We start from the raw sequence: 17,456 nt of genomic DNA, 5'->3' as shown, positions 1-17,456 counted from the left end.
GTGTATGACACAAGTAATTTTTCCAACAATTGTTTACAGACAGATTATTTCACTTATAATTCACTGTATCACAATTCCATTGGGTCAGAAGTTTACATACACTAAGTTGCCTGTGCCTTTAAACAGCTTGGAAAATTCCGGGAAATTATGTCATGGCTTTAGAAGCTTCTGATAGGCTAATTTACATAATTTGAGTCAATTGGAGGTGTACCTGTGGATGTATTTCAAGGCCTACCTTCAAACTCAGTGCCTCTTTGCTTGACATCATGTGAAAATCTAAAGAAATCAGCCAAGACCTCAGAAAAAAAATTGTAGAAGTCTGGTTCATCCTTGGGAGCAATTTCCAAACGCCTGACGGTACCACCTTCATCTGTACAAACAATAGTATGCAAGTATAAACACCATGGGACCACACAGCCATCATACCGCTCAGGAAGGAGACACGTTCCCTCTCCTAGAGATGAACGTACTTTGGTGCGAAAAGTGCAAATCAATCCCAGAACAACAGCAAAGGACCTTGTGAAGATGCTGGAGGAAACAGGTACAAAATAATCTATGTCCACAGTAAAACGAGTCCTATATCGACACAACCTGAAAGGCCGCTCAGCAAGAAAGAAACCACTGCTCCAAAACCAAAATAAAAAGCCAGACTACGGTTTGCAACTGCAATTGGGGACAAAGATCGTAGTTTTTGGAGAAATGTCCTCTGGTCTGATGAAACAAAAATAGAACTGTTTGGCCATAATGACCATCGTTATGTTTGGAGGAAAAAGGGGGAAGCTTGCAAGCCGAAGAACACCATCCCAACCGTGAAGCACGGGGGTGGCAGCATCATGCTGTGGGGGTGCTTTGCTGCAGGAGGGACTGGTGCACTTCACAAAATAGATGGCATCATGATTAAGGAAAATAATGTGGCCATATTGAAGCAACATCTCAAGACATCAGTCAGGGAGTTAAAGCTTGGTCGCAAATGGGTCTTCCAAATGGACAATGACCTCAAGCATACTTCCAAAGTTGTGGCAAAATGGCTTAAGGACAACAAAGTCAAGGTATTGGAGTGGCCATCACAAAGCCCTGACCTCAATCCTATAGAAAATGTGTGGGCAGAACTGAAAATGTGTGTGCAAGCAAGGAGGCCTACAAACCTGACTCAGTTACACCAGCTCTGTCAGGAGGAATGGCCCAAAATTCACCCAACTTGTTGTGGGAAGCTTGTGGAAGGCTACCCGAAATGTTTGACCCAAATTAAACAATTTAAAGGCAATGCTACCAAATTATAATTGTGTGTATGTAAACTTCTGACCCACTGGGTATGTGATGAAAGAAATAAAAGCTGAAATATATCATTCTTTTTACTATTATTCTGACATTTCACATTCTTAAAATTAAGTGCCGATCCTAACTGACCTAAGACAGGGAAGTTTTACTAGGATTAAATGTCAGGAATTGTGAAAAACTGAGTTTAAATGTATTTGGCTAAGGTGTATGTAAACTTCCGACTTCAACTGTATATACAGTCAGAATTGAAGGAATAATGGATCAAATCAAATCAAATCAAATTTTATTGGCCACATGCGCCGAATACAACAGGTGCAGACATTACAGTGAAATGCGTACTTACAGCCCTTAACCAACAGTGCATTTATTTTTAGCAAAAAAGTAAAAATAAAACATCAACAAAAAAAGTGTTGAGAAAAAAAGAGCAGAAGTAAAATAAAATAACAGTAGGGAGGCTATATATACAGGGGGGTACCGGTGCAGAGTCAATGTGCGGGGGCACCGGCTAGTTGAGGTAGTTGAATTAATATGTACATGTGGGTAGAGTTAAAGTGACTATGCTTTAATAATTAACAGAGTAGCAGTAGCGTCAAAGGATGGGGTGGGGGGGCAGTGCAAATAGTCCGGGTAGCCATGATTAGCTGTTCAGGAGCCTTATGGCTTGGGGGTAGAAGCTGTTGAGAAATCTTTTGGACCTAGACTTGGCACTCCGGTACCGCTTGCCGTGCGGTAGCAGAGAGAACAGTCTATGACTAGGGTGGCTGGAGTCTTTGACAATTTTGAGGGCCTTCCTCTGACACCGCCTGGTATAGAGGTCCTGGATGGCAGGAACCTTTGCCCCACCCTCTGTAGTGCCTTGCGGTCGGAGGCCAAGCAGTTGCCATACCAGGCGGTGATGCAACCAGTCAGGATGCTCTCGATGGTGCAGCTGTAGAATTTTTTGAGGATCTGAGGACCCATGCCAAATCTTTTCAGTCTCCTGAGGGGTAATAGGCTTTGTCGTGCCCTCTTCACGACTGTCTTGGTGTGTTTTGACCATGATAGTTCGTTGGTGATGTGGACACCAAGGAACTTGAAGCTCTCAACCTGTTCCACTACAGCCCCGTCGATGAGAATGGGGGCGTGCTCAGTCCTCTTTTTTTTCCTGTAGTCCACAATCATCTCCTTTGTCTTGGTCACGTTGAGGGAGAGGTTGTTATCCTGGCACCACACGGCCAGGTCTCTGACTTCCTCCCTATAGGCTGTCTCATCGTTGTCAGTGATCAGGCCTACCACTGTTGTGTCGTCGGCAAACTTAATGATGGTGTTGGAGTCGTGCCTGGCCATGCAGTCATGGGTGAACAGGGAGTACAGGAGGGGACTGAGCACGCACCCCTGAGGGGCCCCCGTGTTGAGGATCAGTGTGGCAGATGTGTTGTTACCTACCCTTACCATCTGGGGGTGGCCCGTCAGGAAGTCCAGGATCCAGTTGCAGAGGGAGGTGTTTAGTCCCAGGATCCTTAGCTTAGTGATGAGCTTTGAGGGCACTATGGTGTTGAACGCTGAGCTGTAGTCAATGAATAGCATTCTCACGTAGGTGTTCCTCTTGTCCAGGTGGGAAAGGGCAGTGTGGAGTGCAATAGAGATTGCATCATCTGTTGGGGCGGTTTGCAAATTGGAGTGGGTCTGGGTTTCTGGGATAATGCTGTTAACGTGAGCCATAACCAGCCTTTCAAAGCACTTCATGGCTACAGACGTCAGTGCTACGGGTCGGTAGTGATTTAGGCAGGTTATCTTAGAGTCCTTGGGCACGGGGACTATGGTGGTCTGCTTGAAACATGTTGGTATTACAGACTCAGTCAGGAACATGTTGAAAATGTCAGTGAAGACACTTGCCAGTTGGTCAGCACATGCTCGGAGTACACGTCCTGGTAATCCGTCTGGCCCTGCGGCCTTGTGAATGTTGACCTGCTTAAAAGTCTTACTCACATCGGCTATGGAGAGCGTGATCACATAGTCATCCGGAACAGCTGGTGCTCTCATGCATGCTTCAGTGTTGCTTGCCTCGAAGCGAGCATAGAAGTGGTTTAGCACGTCTGGAAGTCTTGTGTCACTGGGCAGCTCGCGGCTGTGCTTCCCTTTGTAGTCTGTAATAGTTTTCAAGCCACATCCGACGAGCGTCAGAGCCAGTGTAGTACGATTCAATCTTAGTCCTGTATTGACTCTTTGCCTGTTTGATGGTTCGTCGGAGGGCATAGCGGGATTTCTTATAAGCGTCCGGGTTAGAGTCCCGCTCCTTGAAAGCGGCAGCTCTACCCTTTAGCTCAGTGTGGATGTTTCCTGAAATCCATGGCTTCTGGTTTGGGTATGTACGTACGGTAACTGTGGGGACGACATCATCGATGCACTTATTGATGAAGCCAGTGACTGATGTGGTGTACTCCTCAATGCTATCTGAAGAATCCCGGAACATGTTCCAGTCTGTGCTAGCAAAACAGTCCTGTAGCTTAGCATCTGCGTCATCTGACCACTTTTTTATTAACCGAGTCACTGGTGCTTCCTGCTTTAGTTTTTGCTAATAAGCAGGAATCAGGAGGATAGAGTTATGGTCAGATTTGCGAAATGGAGGGCGAGGGAGAGCTTTGTATGCGTCTCTGTGTGTGGAGTAAAGGTGGTCTAGAGTTTTTTTTCCTCTGGTTGCACATTTAACATGCTGGTAGAAATTAGGGAGAACGGATTTAAGTTTCCCTGCATTAAAGTCCCCGGCCACTAGAGCGCTGCATCTGGATGAGCGTTTTCCTGTTGATTTATGGCGTTATACAGCTCATTCAGTGCAATCTTAATGCCAATATTGGTTTGTGGTGGTAAATAGACAGCTATGAAAAATATAGATGAAAACTCTCTTGGTAAATAGTGTGGTCTACAGCTTATCATAAGATACTCTACCTCAGGCGAGCAAAACCTCGAGACTTCCTTAGTATTTGATTTTGTGCACCAGCTGTTGTTTACAAATATACACAGACCGCCACCCCTTGTCTTACCGGAGTCAGCCGTTCTATCCTGCCGATGTAGCGTTTAACCCTCTAGCTGTATGTTATCCATGTCGTCGTTCAGCCACGACTCGGTGAAACATAAGATATTACAGTTTTTAATGTCCCGTTGGTAGGCTAACCGTAATCTTAGGTCATCCAATTTGTTCTCCAATGATTGAAGATTGGCTAATAGGATTAATGGGAGCGGAAGTTTACTCGCTCGCCGTCGGATCCTTACAAGGCCCCGACCTACGTCCACGATATCTCCGTCTCTTCCTCATGCGAATGACTGGGATTTGGGCCTTGTCGGGTGTCTGTAGGATATCCTTCGCGGCCGCCTCGTTGAAGAAAAAATCTTCGTCCAATACGAGGTGAGTAATCGCTGTCCTGATATCCAGAAGCTCTTTTTGGTTATAAGAGACGATGGCAGAAACATTATGTACAAAATACATTACAAATAACGTGGAAAAACACACATAATAGTACAATTGGTTAGAGGGCTGTAAAACAGCAGCCATCTTCTCCGGCGCTAAATACAGGGAAATTCATGAGGGAAACCTGTTTCAGCCTTCCAGAGATTTGAGACTGGGACGGAGGTTCACCTTCCAGCAGGACAATGATCCCAAGCATACTGCTAAAGCAACACTCGAGTGGTTTAAGGAAAAACATTTAAATGTCTTGGAATGGCCTACTCAAAGCCCAGACCTCAATATGACAAAGATTGCTGTACACCAGCGGAACCCATCCAACTTGAAGGAGCTGGAGCAGTTTTGCCTTGAAGAATGGGCGAAAATCCCAGTGGCTAGATGTGCCAAGCTTATAGAGACATACCCCAGAGACTTGCAGCTGTAATTGCTGCAAAAGGTGGCTCTACAAAGTATTGACTTTGAGGGGGTGAATAGTTATGCACGCTCAAGTTTTCTGTTTTTTTTGTCTTATTTCTTTTTTGTTTCACAATAAACAATATTTTGCATCTTCAAAGTGATAGGCATGTTGTGTAAATCAAATAATACAAACCCCCCCAAAAAATCAATTTTAATTCCAGGTTGTAAGGCAACAAAATAGGAAAAATGCCAAGGGGGGTGAATATTTCGCAAGCCACTGTATTCCATTCACCCAGCTCAATGTAACATCGATAGGTTTAGGCTACTACATGATACTTTAATTTTCCCTATACCCATCATGAGGTTGCTACAACCTAGCCTATGAATTAAAGTTTACAACGTACAGTAGGTACACAGGTCGAAATATTTTTTATTTTAGAGAAACATTTTAGTAATCAAGGTGACATTCAATACCGTCTTGCACACTCTTGCCTGAACCTAGCTGACCTAGGGTGTAATCATTAGTCCAACAGTGGCAAACAAGGGTTTCTATTCCACAAATTCAGGTATGTTTATCCCTGTTTCATCCATTTTTTGAATTTTTTTCAACAGAATCGACGGAATGAATACAGCCCTGATCACACGCAAACACAGTTCACTTTCATAGCAGCCACATGCAAATAGCATGATCACTTTGCTCGTTGTAGCTACAATTCCTTCTCGCATCTACGTGCTCTCCTTCTCTCACCTTTTCCCTTCACTTGTGGACTTCAGTGCACAACAAATCAGCTGTCATTATAATAGTTAACATCCTCCCCTTCCTCCTCTGACAACCCTGAATACTTTAGGAGGCAGGCTGGGGGTTATAGGTGTCCTGTGCCCTGCCAGCCTGGGTTGTGCCCACTGCAGAAGGGCAGGGGGGGAGAGACACCCACAAACCCAGGGGGTGCTCTGATAAGACAGTCACACAGGGATACCACGGCAAAGAAGAAACAGCTGATGATGATTCGACCATACAGCTTATGTAAACTACAGCGCCCTTAGCCACAGAACCCACGGATCTGTCAAAGAGGTCACACATAAGTAGGCAAGCAGGAACACACACACACACGCACAACCTCACAAACACACACAAATAGAAACTTGAAGGGGTTTTTCTGTGTACACTATCATCTTTGTGTGTTCTCATTACTATAGCAGCCAATAGGAGGACAGCACCAACCCACTCATAGGTCCATCTCTTCATGTATGCCTCTGTGTTTCTCACCATGATCCTGTGTAAGAGACAATAGATCTAAAGACTTACTCTTCTCTACCATCATGTAGTGGAAACAGCCATTGAAGATAAGGTCCAAGTGTAAGAAGAAAGAATGAAGTTGAAATGGTCCCCTTGTGAAAGTCACCCACTCTCTGCCGTTGCCTTGGTATACTACTAAAGTCTCATGTAGAGGCAGCCTGTTTCAATATGTAGTCTTATTAAATGAATTTGAATATGCCTCATCTAAAAGTACACTCTTCAAAGTTCTTTGCCCTCGTCTCTTACGTAAGATAGCCGGGCCAGACAAGGTTCCACAGATAGATACTCCTCACAAAGCCTGGGCATTACATTCAGGGCCAGTTCACTCAAGGGCAATTAGACTGAGTCAGGCTCTGAGTATGGGAACTAATTGTTGAACTTACCATTAATGATTATGTAAATGTTACGACTCATCAGCCATGTGGTGCCCAACTTGGGAGGGAGCTGGAATGCAGTAGAAGTGTTTGGGAAACTGCTTTAAACAATGTAAGTTCTTAGATGTGTGTTCAATGTGTGTTTGTTGATGCCTCTCCTTAAAAGGGCAGGATTGGATGAGATTGAGGGAGAAAGGTTAATAAGCCATGGGGAGGGCGGGGATTCTAAGATGACATATGGAATTGTTTTAAGATGGTCATAGTATGGATAATTTAGCTATTTGATTTGGAATTTTATGACCCCTTTAGGTATCCCAACAAAATGTATAAAACAGATTTGATCAAATATTGAATTTGGCCTTTACTACTATAGCATTGAAAAACACATTAAGAAAAGACAGTCAAAAAATCAATCAGAAGGAACAAGGTTGTGAAGTGTTTGTCCTATATCTAGGAGATATAAGAAAGCTCAGGAAATATATATATATATACACTACCGTTCAAAAGTTTGGGGTCACTTAGAAATGTCCTTGTTTTCGAAAGAAAAGCAATTTTTTTGTCCATTAAAATAACATCAAATTGATCAGAAATACAGTGTTGACAATGTTAATGTTCTAAATGGCTATTCTAGCTGGAAGCGGCTGATTTTTAATGGAATATCTACATAGGTGTACAGAGGCCCATTATCAGCATTATTGGGATGTTGATCTTCTAGGCAGAGTTGCAAAGAAAAAGCCATATCTCAGACTGGCCAATAAAAAGAAAAGATTAAGATGGGCAATCTGAGATATGTTTTTTCTTTGCAACTCTGCCTAGAAGGTCAGCATCCCGGAGTCGTCTCTTCACTGTTGACGTTGAGACTGGTGTTTTGTGGGTACTATTTAATGAAGCTGCCAGTTGAGGATCTGTGAGGTGCCTGTTTCTCAAACTAGACACTCTAATGCATTTGTCCACTTGCTCAGTTGTGCACTGGGGCCTCCCACTCCTCTTTCTATTCTGGTTAGAGCCAGTTTGCGCTGTTCTGTGAAGGGAGTAGTACACAGCGTAGTATGAGATCTTCAGTTTCTTGGCAATTTCTCGCATCAGAACAAGAATAGACTGACGAGTTTCAAAAGAAAGTTATTTGTTTCTGGCCATTTTGAGCCTGTAAACAAACGAACCCACAATTGCTGATGCTCCAGATACTCAACTAGTTTCAAGAAGGCCAGTTTTATTGCTTATTTAATCAGCACAACAGTTTTCAGCTGTGCTAACATAATTGCAAAAGGGTTTTCTAATGATCAATTAGCCTTTTAAAATAATAAACTTGGATTAGCAAACTGATATAACATCTTTTGATACAGTATTTGTTAATGTCTTTAAACTCATGAGCTGTATGTGGGAGAGAGGGCAAGGACACGCCAGGTGTTATTGATGTCACTGGTGGGTGATAGAAGGTCGGCGTGCCAAGATAGATTGGGGGCCACTGGTGCTAATCTTGGAAGGAGTACGTGATGGAATGGCTAGAGTGCCACACGATACCATGTAGGGGGATCCTATTGTAGGAGATGAGTGACACTCAATAATGGTTGGCAACTGTTGGATGGAAGTAGCTCGGGAGTCATTACATAAACTGAGAGATTCTTCTATGTAAGTCATTCGGATGACAAGAGATGACGCCCGTGCCGCTTGTCACACGAATCCAGTACTGTAACCATTAAATAACTCTGAATCAACTCTCCATCTAAGTGTTCGACTACTCTCTTGCATCCTGAACTTCTCGATACCAGAAAACTCATCATAACACAAACACAACGTGCCATTGGAACACAGGACTGATGGTTGCTAATAATGGGAGTCTGTACGCCTATGTAGATATTCAATTAAAAATGTGCCGTTTCCAGCTACAGTGAGGGAAAAAAGTATTTGATCCCTGCTGATTTGTACGTTTGCCCAGTGACAAAGAAATGATCAGAAAAACGCATGTCAAAAATGTTATAAATTGATTTGCATTTTAATGAGGGAAATAAGTATTTGACCCCTCTGCAAAACATGACTTAGTACTTCGTGGCAAAACCCTTGTTGGCAATCACAGAGGTCAGACGTTTCTTGTAGTTGGCCACCAGGTTTGCACACATCTCAGGAGGGATTTGTCCCACTCCTCTTTGCAGATCTTCTCCAAGTCATTAAGGTTTCGAGGCTGATGTTTGGCAACTCGAACCTTCAGCTCCTTCCACAGATTTTTTATGGGATTAAGGTCTGGAGACTGGCTAGGCTACTCCAGGACCTTAATGTGCTTCTTCTTGAGCCACTCCTTTGTTGCCTTGGTCGTGTGTTTTGGGTTATTGTCATGCTGTAATACCCATCCACGACCCATTTTCAATGCCCTGGCTGAGGCAAGGAGGTTCTCACCCAAGATTTGACAGTACATGGCCCCGTCCATCGTCCCTTTGATGTGGTGAAGTTGTACTGTCCCCTTAGCAGAAAAACACCCCTAAAGCATAATGTTTCCACCTCCATGTTTGATGGTGGGGATGGTGTTCTTGGGGTCATAGGCAGCATTCCTCCTCCTCCAAACACAGCAAGTTGAGTTGATGCCAAAGAGCTCGATTTTGGTCTCATCTGACCACAACACTTTCACCCAGTTCTCCTCTGAATCATTCAGATGTTCATTGGCAAACTTCAGACGGGCATGTGCTTTCTTGAGCAGGGGGACCTTGCGGGCGCTGAAGGATTTCAGTCCTTCACGGCGTAGTGTGTTACCAATTGTTTTCTTGGTGACTATGGTCCCAGCTGCCTTGAGATCATTGACAAGATCCTCCCGTGTAGTTCTGGGCTGATTCCTCACCGTTCACATGATCATTGCAACTCCACGAGGTGAGATCTTGCATGGAGCTCCAGGCCGAGGGAGATTGACAGTTATTTTGTGTTTCTTCCATTTGCGATTAATCGCACCAACTGTTGTCACCTTCTCACCAAGCTGCTTGGCGATGGTCTTGTAGCCCATTCCAGCCTTGTGTAGGTCTACAATCTTGTCCCTGACATCCTTGGAGAGCTCTTTGGTCTTGGCCATGGTGGAGAGTTTGGAATCTGATTGATTGATTGCTTCTGTGGACAGGTGTCTTTTATACAGGTAACAAGCTGAGATTAGGAGCACTCCCTTTAAGAGTGTGCTCCTAATCTCAGCTCGTTACCTGTATAAAAGACACCTGGGAGCCAGAAATCTTTCTGATTGAGAGGTGGTCAAATACTTATTTACCTCATTAAAATGCAAATCAATTTATAACATTTTTGACATGCGTTTTTCTGGATGTTATTCTGTCTCTCACTGTTCAAATAAACCTACCATTAAAATTATAGACTGATCATTTCTTTGTCAGTGGGCAAACGTACAAAATCAGCAGGGGATCAAATACTTTTTTCCCTCACTGTACAACAGCCATTTACAACATTAACAATGTCTACACTGTATTTCTGATCAATTTGATGTTATTTTAATGGACAAAAAACTTGCTTTTCTTCGAAAACAAGGACATTTCTAAGTGACCCCAAACTTTTGAACGGTAATGTATATATATATATATATATATATATATATATATATACAGTACCAGTCAAAAGTTTGGGGTTACTTAGAAATGTCCTTGTTTTCGAAAGAAAGGCAATTTTTTTGTCCACACCTACTCATTCAAGCGTTTTTCTTTATTTTTACTATATTTTAAATTGTAGAATAATAGTGAAGACATCAAAACTATGAAATAACACATGGAATCATGTAGTAACCGAAAAAGTGTTAAAGAAATCAAAATATATGTTATATTTGAGATTCTTCAAATAGCCACCCTTTGACTTGATGACAGCTTTTTACACATATTTAACCCCTCTTTTGGGTAGGCACAAAACTACCTCCATACTTCCATTCAATCCCGTGATACTTGTTGGGATCGTAGAGCAAAACGGAGAACATGGTCTCATGGTCTGATGAACACTGCTGTAGCTCATAGGCAGATGCGATGGATTGAGACGCAGCCCATGCAACAACAAAAAAAGATATCTCTAGCTTAAATTGACAGATTGTTTTAATATGTTACTAGATTGACGCACCAGGTTTTAAGTGGCTGTTGAAAAAAAGAGAAAGAGAGAGAGGGAAAGAAATAGAACAGGCAGAGAGGTAGGAGGAAGGGGAGATGGAAGGCAAAAAATAAAGAATGTGGGTTTTTTGTGGGGGGTGAGAGCCCCGCGGCATCTGTGTCCTGAGATATGCCGTGAATCTCTGACACGCTGTCTTATGCAACTGTCGAAAATAATAAGCCACTAACAAATGCCTGGTTATACAATAACAAGTCCTGGTGGCTTTTCTTCAAAGCACTCCGTTTCCACTGGGTTAGTTATTGTGTTGACTGTTGAATTTGGGTACTCACATAAACCAAATATGCCTTTAATGGAGGTTCCCATTCTACTTTTGTGATTGTGTCATGCTATTACTTTCATCCCCCAAACTCTACTTATTAAGGTAATTTCATGTTTACATTATTTTCCTAATCTGCAGAGACCAGATGATGAGGTCAGAATACTGCAGCCATGCCAGAGTTCTGTGAGTGTGTGTTCTGTGACTAACATATAGTTATACACTCAGTTACTGTAGCTGTTGCATATACATAATATACAGTATGTTAATCCATATAGTCTGTACCCATCACACAGTATCTGTAAGTGTATGCCATTACTGGTCATATAGGGTCCTGTGTTTTGGTTAATCATGTCACATGACCTGGATGTTAACCTTTATTTAAAGCTTTTTCATCAAACTGTCCCCTTTTTATGTCAGATGGTCCAGCACCATCCTCAGACAATTGCTTTCATTTTTGGTCCAATTCTCATTTCTGGATAAGCCTTAAAATAAAGGCTAAAATCCAGGTCATGTGACATGATTAACCAAAACAAAGGGGCCTAGACATAAGATAGTAAGGTCTAAGACCATGGCAACATATAATGATGTCACTAGCAGCAAGGCCAGCATTCTTAAGGTAGTTCTGGCTCTGATGGCAAAACATCAGTCAGCAGCAGATCAGCAGTCTCATAGCAGAGCTCTTTCTCTCACTCTCTCTCCTCTCTCTCCTCTCTCTCTCTCTCTCTCTCTCTCTCTCTCTCTCTCTCTCTCTCTCTCTCTCTCTCTCTCTCTCTCTCTCTCTCTCTCTCTCTCTCTCCTCTCTCTCTCTCTCTCTCTCTCTCTCTCTCTCTCTCTCTCTCTCTCTCTCTCTCTCTCTCTCTCTCTCTCTCTCTCTCTCTCTCTCTCTGTCTCTCTCTCTCCTCTTTCTCCTCTCTCTCACTCTCTCTCCTCTCTCTCCTCTCTCTCCTCTCCTCTCTCTCTCTGTCTCTCTCTCTCTCCTCTTTCTCCTCTCTCCTCTCTCCTCTCCTCTCTTTCTCACTCATTTCAATTCAATTTCAATTTAAGGGCTTTATTGGCATGGGAAACAGATGTTTACATTGCCAAAGCAAGTGAAATAGATAATAAACAAAAGTGAAATAAAAAATAAAAAATGTACAGTAAACATTACACTCACAAAAGTTCCAAAAAAATAAAGACATTTCAAGTGTAATATTATGTCTATATATATAGTGTTGTAATGATGTGCAAATAGTTAACCTCTTAATGATTGGACCCTTTTTTTCAATGTTTGCCTAAAATGACATACCCAAATCTAACTGCCTGTAGCTCAGGACCTGAAGCAAGGATATGCATATCCTTGATACCATTTGAAAGGAAACACTTTGAAGTTTGTGGAAATGTGAAATTAATGTAGGAGAATATAACACATTAGATCTGGTAAAAGATAATACAAACCAAAAAACATGCGCTTTTTTTTGTTTTTTTGTTCCATCATCTTTGAAATGCAAGAGAAAGGCCACAATATAATATTGCAGTTTAGATTTTGGCCAGTAGATGGTGGCAGTGTGTGTGCAAAGTGTCAGATTGATCCAGTGAAGCATCACAATACTGGACTATTTTGTATCAAATCAAAGCAAATCAAATCAAATTGTATTTGTCACATACACGTGTTTAGTATGTTATTGCGGGTGTAGCGAAATGCTTGTGCTTCTAGCTCCTACAGTGCAGTAATATCTAACAAGTAATATCTAACAATTTCATAACATATACCCAATACATAAGGAATGGAATTTATGAATATAAACATATGGACAAGCAATGACAGAGCGGCATGGACTAAGATACAGTAGAATATTATAGAATACAGTATATACATATGAGATGAGTAGTGCAAGATATGTAAACATTATTAAAGTGACTAATATTCAATTTCTTAAAGTGGCCAGTGATTTCAATAGGCAGCAGCTGCTTCTAATGTGTTAGTGATGGCTATTTAACAGTCTGATGGCCTTGAGATAGAAGCTGTTTTTCATTCTCTCGGTCCCAGCTTTGATGCCCCTGCACTGACCTCGCCTTCTGGATGATAACGGGGTGAACAGGCAGTGGCTTGGGTGGTTGATGTCCTTGATGATCTTTTTGGCCTTCCTGTGACATCGGGTGCTGTAGGTGTCCTGGAGGGAGGATATTTTGCCCCCGGTAATGCGTTTCGGCAGACCGCACCACCCTCTGGAGAGCCCTGCGGTTGCGGGCAGTACAGTTGCCGTACCAGGTGGTGATGCAGCCCGACAGGATACTCTCAATTGTGCATCTGTAAAAGTTTGTGAGGGTTTTAGGTGCCAAGCCAAATTTCTTCAGCCTCCTGAGGTTGAAGAGGCTCTGTTGCACCTTCTTCACCACACTGTCTGCGTGGGTGGACCATTTCAGTTTGTCAGTGAAGTGTACGCCAAGGAACTTGAAGTTTTCATTTACATTTACATTTATGTCATTTAGCAGACGCTCTTATCCAGAGCGACTTAGAAATTGGTGCATTCACCTTATAGCCAGTGGGATAACCACTTTACAATATGTTTTTTTTGGGGGGGGGGTAAGGGGGGGTAGAAGGATTACTTTATCCTATCCCAGGTATTCCTAAAAGAGGTGGGGTTTCAAGTGTCTCCGGAAGGTGGTGAGTGACTCCGCTGTCCTGGCGTCGTGAGGGAGCTTGTTCCACCATTGGAGTGCCAGAGCAGTGAACAGTTTTGACTGGGCTGAGCGGGAACTGTGCTTCCGCAGAGGTAGGGGTCCAGCAGGCCAGAGGTGGTTACACACTCCCAGGAATGTCATACATGATGGATCATTAGCTTATACACTAACTTTCACACATCTAGATGGCCGGGCGGGTTGGGTGTGGAGCCAGAGACAGCAGGTGTTCAAACTGTAGAACCCAGTTCCTACATTTGAATATAAAAATTGATTTTATCAAACAAAACTAAGCTACATTTTATCTCTGGGACCCTTAGGATGACAAATCAGAGCAAGATTACTGAATGTAAGTACATTATTTACCTTCAGAGGTGAATGTATCAAACCAGTTGCCGTGATACAACAGTCATGCTAATCACATTAGCGCACGTTAGCTCAACCGTCCCATGTACCGTACACCGATCCCGTAGAGGTTTTAAAGTACAAAAGGGAAAATATATTAGCATAAATATAGTTTGTATTTACAATGGTGTTTGTTATTCACTGCTATCTCTCTGTGTCTCTGTCTCTCTCTCCTCTCTCTCTCTCTCCCTTCCTCTCTACTGGCCAACCAATGTATGACCAACACATACAAAGCCCTGTTCAGTGACCCCGGCATGTCAAACTTTTCTGTCTTAGCCTCCACTCCACACAAGCTATTGTGACTAAGTTCAAGCTCTCCTCGTCCCATGATAAGACTTTGGAGACATAACATCTCTCACTATTTTGTACAGTCCTGGGCCTGGTTTCACAATAGCAATGGAACTAAACTTACGAGTGTTTTAAAGATGCATTGTTCCTATAATGGCAGAAGATGTCACATGCTTTTCCCAAAACACCACGTAGATGTAACCTTCAATAAGTGTGTTGTTGGAGCATGTGTCGATACTGATGTGATCGAAAGAAAGGCAGAGCTGCTCTCTGATCAGCTTTCTCCATTCAAATCTTACCTTAAAATTAGAATTAGTCCACAATACTGACGATGGTTCAGCTCCTAGAGAGATATTATCACCTACTGTTTGTCTGTAAATATTGAGGTGCCTTATTCTAATGCTTACCCTATAAACATCAACTAAATCACAAATTACACATCAATAAATATATCGAGGCAAAAATTACAGAGTAGCCTATAATTAGCAAAATAGAACTCCATATTGACATTAATTTCATGTTCAGTCAATTATTGAAATATATGTAGCCTATACTGTATTTATATTTAATGCAATCATCTCTGTTTTCATATTTTTAGCCTTCACTTGTTTATAACAACTTTGTATTTGTATTTAACTTTGTTTTGAAGTTAGTGTCTTTCACAAAGAGGCGGATATACATCTTGATTGTATGTTTAGTGGAGATCTTCTATGCATAAAGTGACGCAGAAGGACAAAAAAAGCATCTAACCATGCCCTTAGCTGTTCTAGGAATGGTCTGAGGCAGTCGATAATTACTTTAAATTACTATTTAACAATGTTCCTACGAAGGTTCTAACTTAGCTTTAAGATGCTTTTGGGAAACCAGGCCCAGAGTAGTCGGCCATTAGTCGAACTTAAGCCATCCGCAGAGCTAAAATTAGTTTGATCCGATGATTTACGCTGTGCCATTCCCCAACACTTTTGATCCACAACAAGACCTCTGCCCCCTCCAATCCTCTCCTTCCTGTCTCACCCATACTGGCCCATAATTACCTTAAAGTCCTCAGTCACTTACAAAGAAAAGGGACTTTACTCAACCCAAGCATCTGTGCCTTATTGTGCATTATGCCTGATGTTTTAGTAATCTGACTGATTCGTTGTGAGGGCTTCGTGTGCTGTGTTTTACTGCTTACCCCAATAGCACTCAGGCAAGCACATGATGTCAAGTATTTGAATGCTATTATGTATATTGAGGTCAACCAAAAGAAAAATAGAAAGTCAGTAATTAGTTATATTTGCAGTTTTACAGTGGAACATATTTATCATTATTTCAGTACAGAAGAGAATCTACAGTATTTAACCGAAAAAAACAACTGTAAAATTGAATAGAACCAACTAGAACTGAATAGAATACAATAGATAACCCTGAGACGAGTGTTTGGATTTATGAATCTTGCAGGTTAAGTGCTCTGCACAATGAAACACTTTGATTTGCTGCACAAAACTCTGCAGTGCAAGACACAAATAGGTTTCCCTTAGAGCTGCATCCATTTTTCTCCAAATGTTTCCTCCCTTTCTTTTTGATTGATTCATTCCTCTCTATCCCATTTGCTTTTTTCTCTATCTCTCCATCCCCTTTTCTATATCAGCTTTCTGCCTCTTTCTCTCTGTAGCAGATTAATCTCTCCAGGAATTTCCCCAAGCATGTAGAGGAGAGGAGAGGTGGAGGAGAAAGAGGAGAGGGGGATGAGGGGGGAAGTACACGTTAAAGGTCCCAGGGCCAGGGGCGGAGACTGACTAGGGGAGCTGTACAACATGATTACCCCTCATCCCCCTGGTTATCCATTCATGGTCGACCTATCTGCCTCCTCTCCTCTCCAACTCTGGCTCTACACTGCCTGCCTGTAGGCTTCCCCTGCTCAATGGGCTTGTCTCTCTGACCATATGTTGTGAGTGCCAAGAAGTAGCAAACATTATGTTACTCATTGTCTTTTTTATGTGGCTTTATATACTTCCCTTGTTGTAAAATTACTCCTTCGTCATCATTTTTGTATGTATGTGTGTGTGTCTCTCTCTGTGTGTGTTTGTGTTTGTCCGTGTGTGTGTGTGTGTGTTTGAGAGTGAGAAAAATAGAGAGAGAGTGTAGAGATTCTCTATCACACTGACAGTTGATGGCCGGCTCACACCCACTCCCCTTCCCCTGAGGATGCAGCGATAGTCTCCCCCACCTCTTTGCGGTCTCTAGCTGCACCATCTCTAGATATTACTGCCATTATTTACAGATCCAATCCCTCTCTCTCCCTCTCCCCTCAGACACAGCAGTCTGGCAAGGGATAAATCATTTATGAGTGTGAGCTCACTGCAGCACCACAACATCCTGCTACCTACTCCTTCACACAGTTGTATCAAATCAAATCAAATTGTATTTGGCATGTGCCAAAAACACCTGGTGTAGACGTTACCGTAAAATACTTGCTTACGAGCCCTTCCCAACGATGCAGAGCTTAAAATAGTAACACAAGAATGGAGATGTACAGTGCCTTGCAAAAGTATTCATTCCCATTGACGTTTTTCCGATTTTGTTGCTTTACAACCTGTAATTTAAATGGATTTTTATTTGCATTTCATGTAATGGACATACACAAAATAGTCTGAATTGGTGAAGTGGAATGAAAAAAATAACTTGTTTCAAAAAATGTATACAAAATAAATAACGGAAAAGTGGTGCATGCATATGTATTCACACCCTTTGCTATGAAGCCCCTAACTAAGATCTGGTGCAACCAATTACCTTCAGAAGTCACATAATTAGTTAAATAAAGTCCACATATGTGCAATCTAAGTGTCACCTGATCTGTCACATGATCTCAGTATGTATACACCTGTTCTGAAAGGCCCCAGAGTCTGCAACACCAATAAGCAAGGGGCACCACCAAGCAAGCGGCACCAT

General features: G+C 42.3%; 1 protein-coding gene across 1 annotated transcript in view; it reads right to left on the bottom strand.

Moving 5' to 3' along the window:
- Positions 1 to 17,456, bottom strand: part of LOC121538552 (dysbindin-like) — a 45,122-nt gene that overhangs the window by 20,608 nt on the left and 7,058 nt on the right. The gene's annotated exons all lie outside the window — the stretch shown is intronic.

The sequence above is a fragment of the Coregonus clupeaformis genome, chromosome 24 (assembly GCF_020615455.1).
Source record: "Coregonus clupeaformis isolate EN_2021a chromosome 24, ASM2061545v1, whole genome shotgun sequence".
Lineage (NCBI taxonomy): Eukaryota > Metazoa > Chordata > Actinopteri > Salmoniformes > Salmonidae > Coregonus > Coregonus clupeaformis.
Note: the sequence above shows the minus strand (reverse complement) of the source record. Positions and strands in the feature narration are given on the sequence as shown.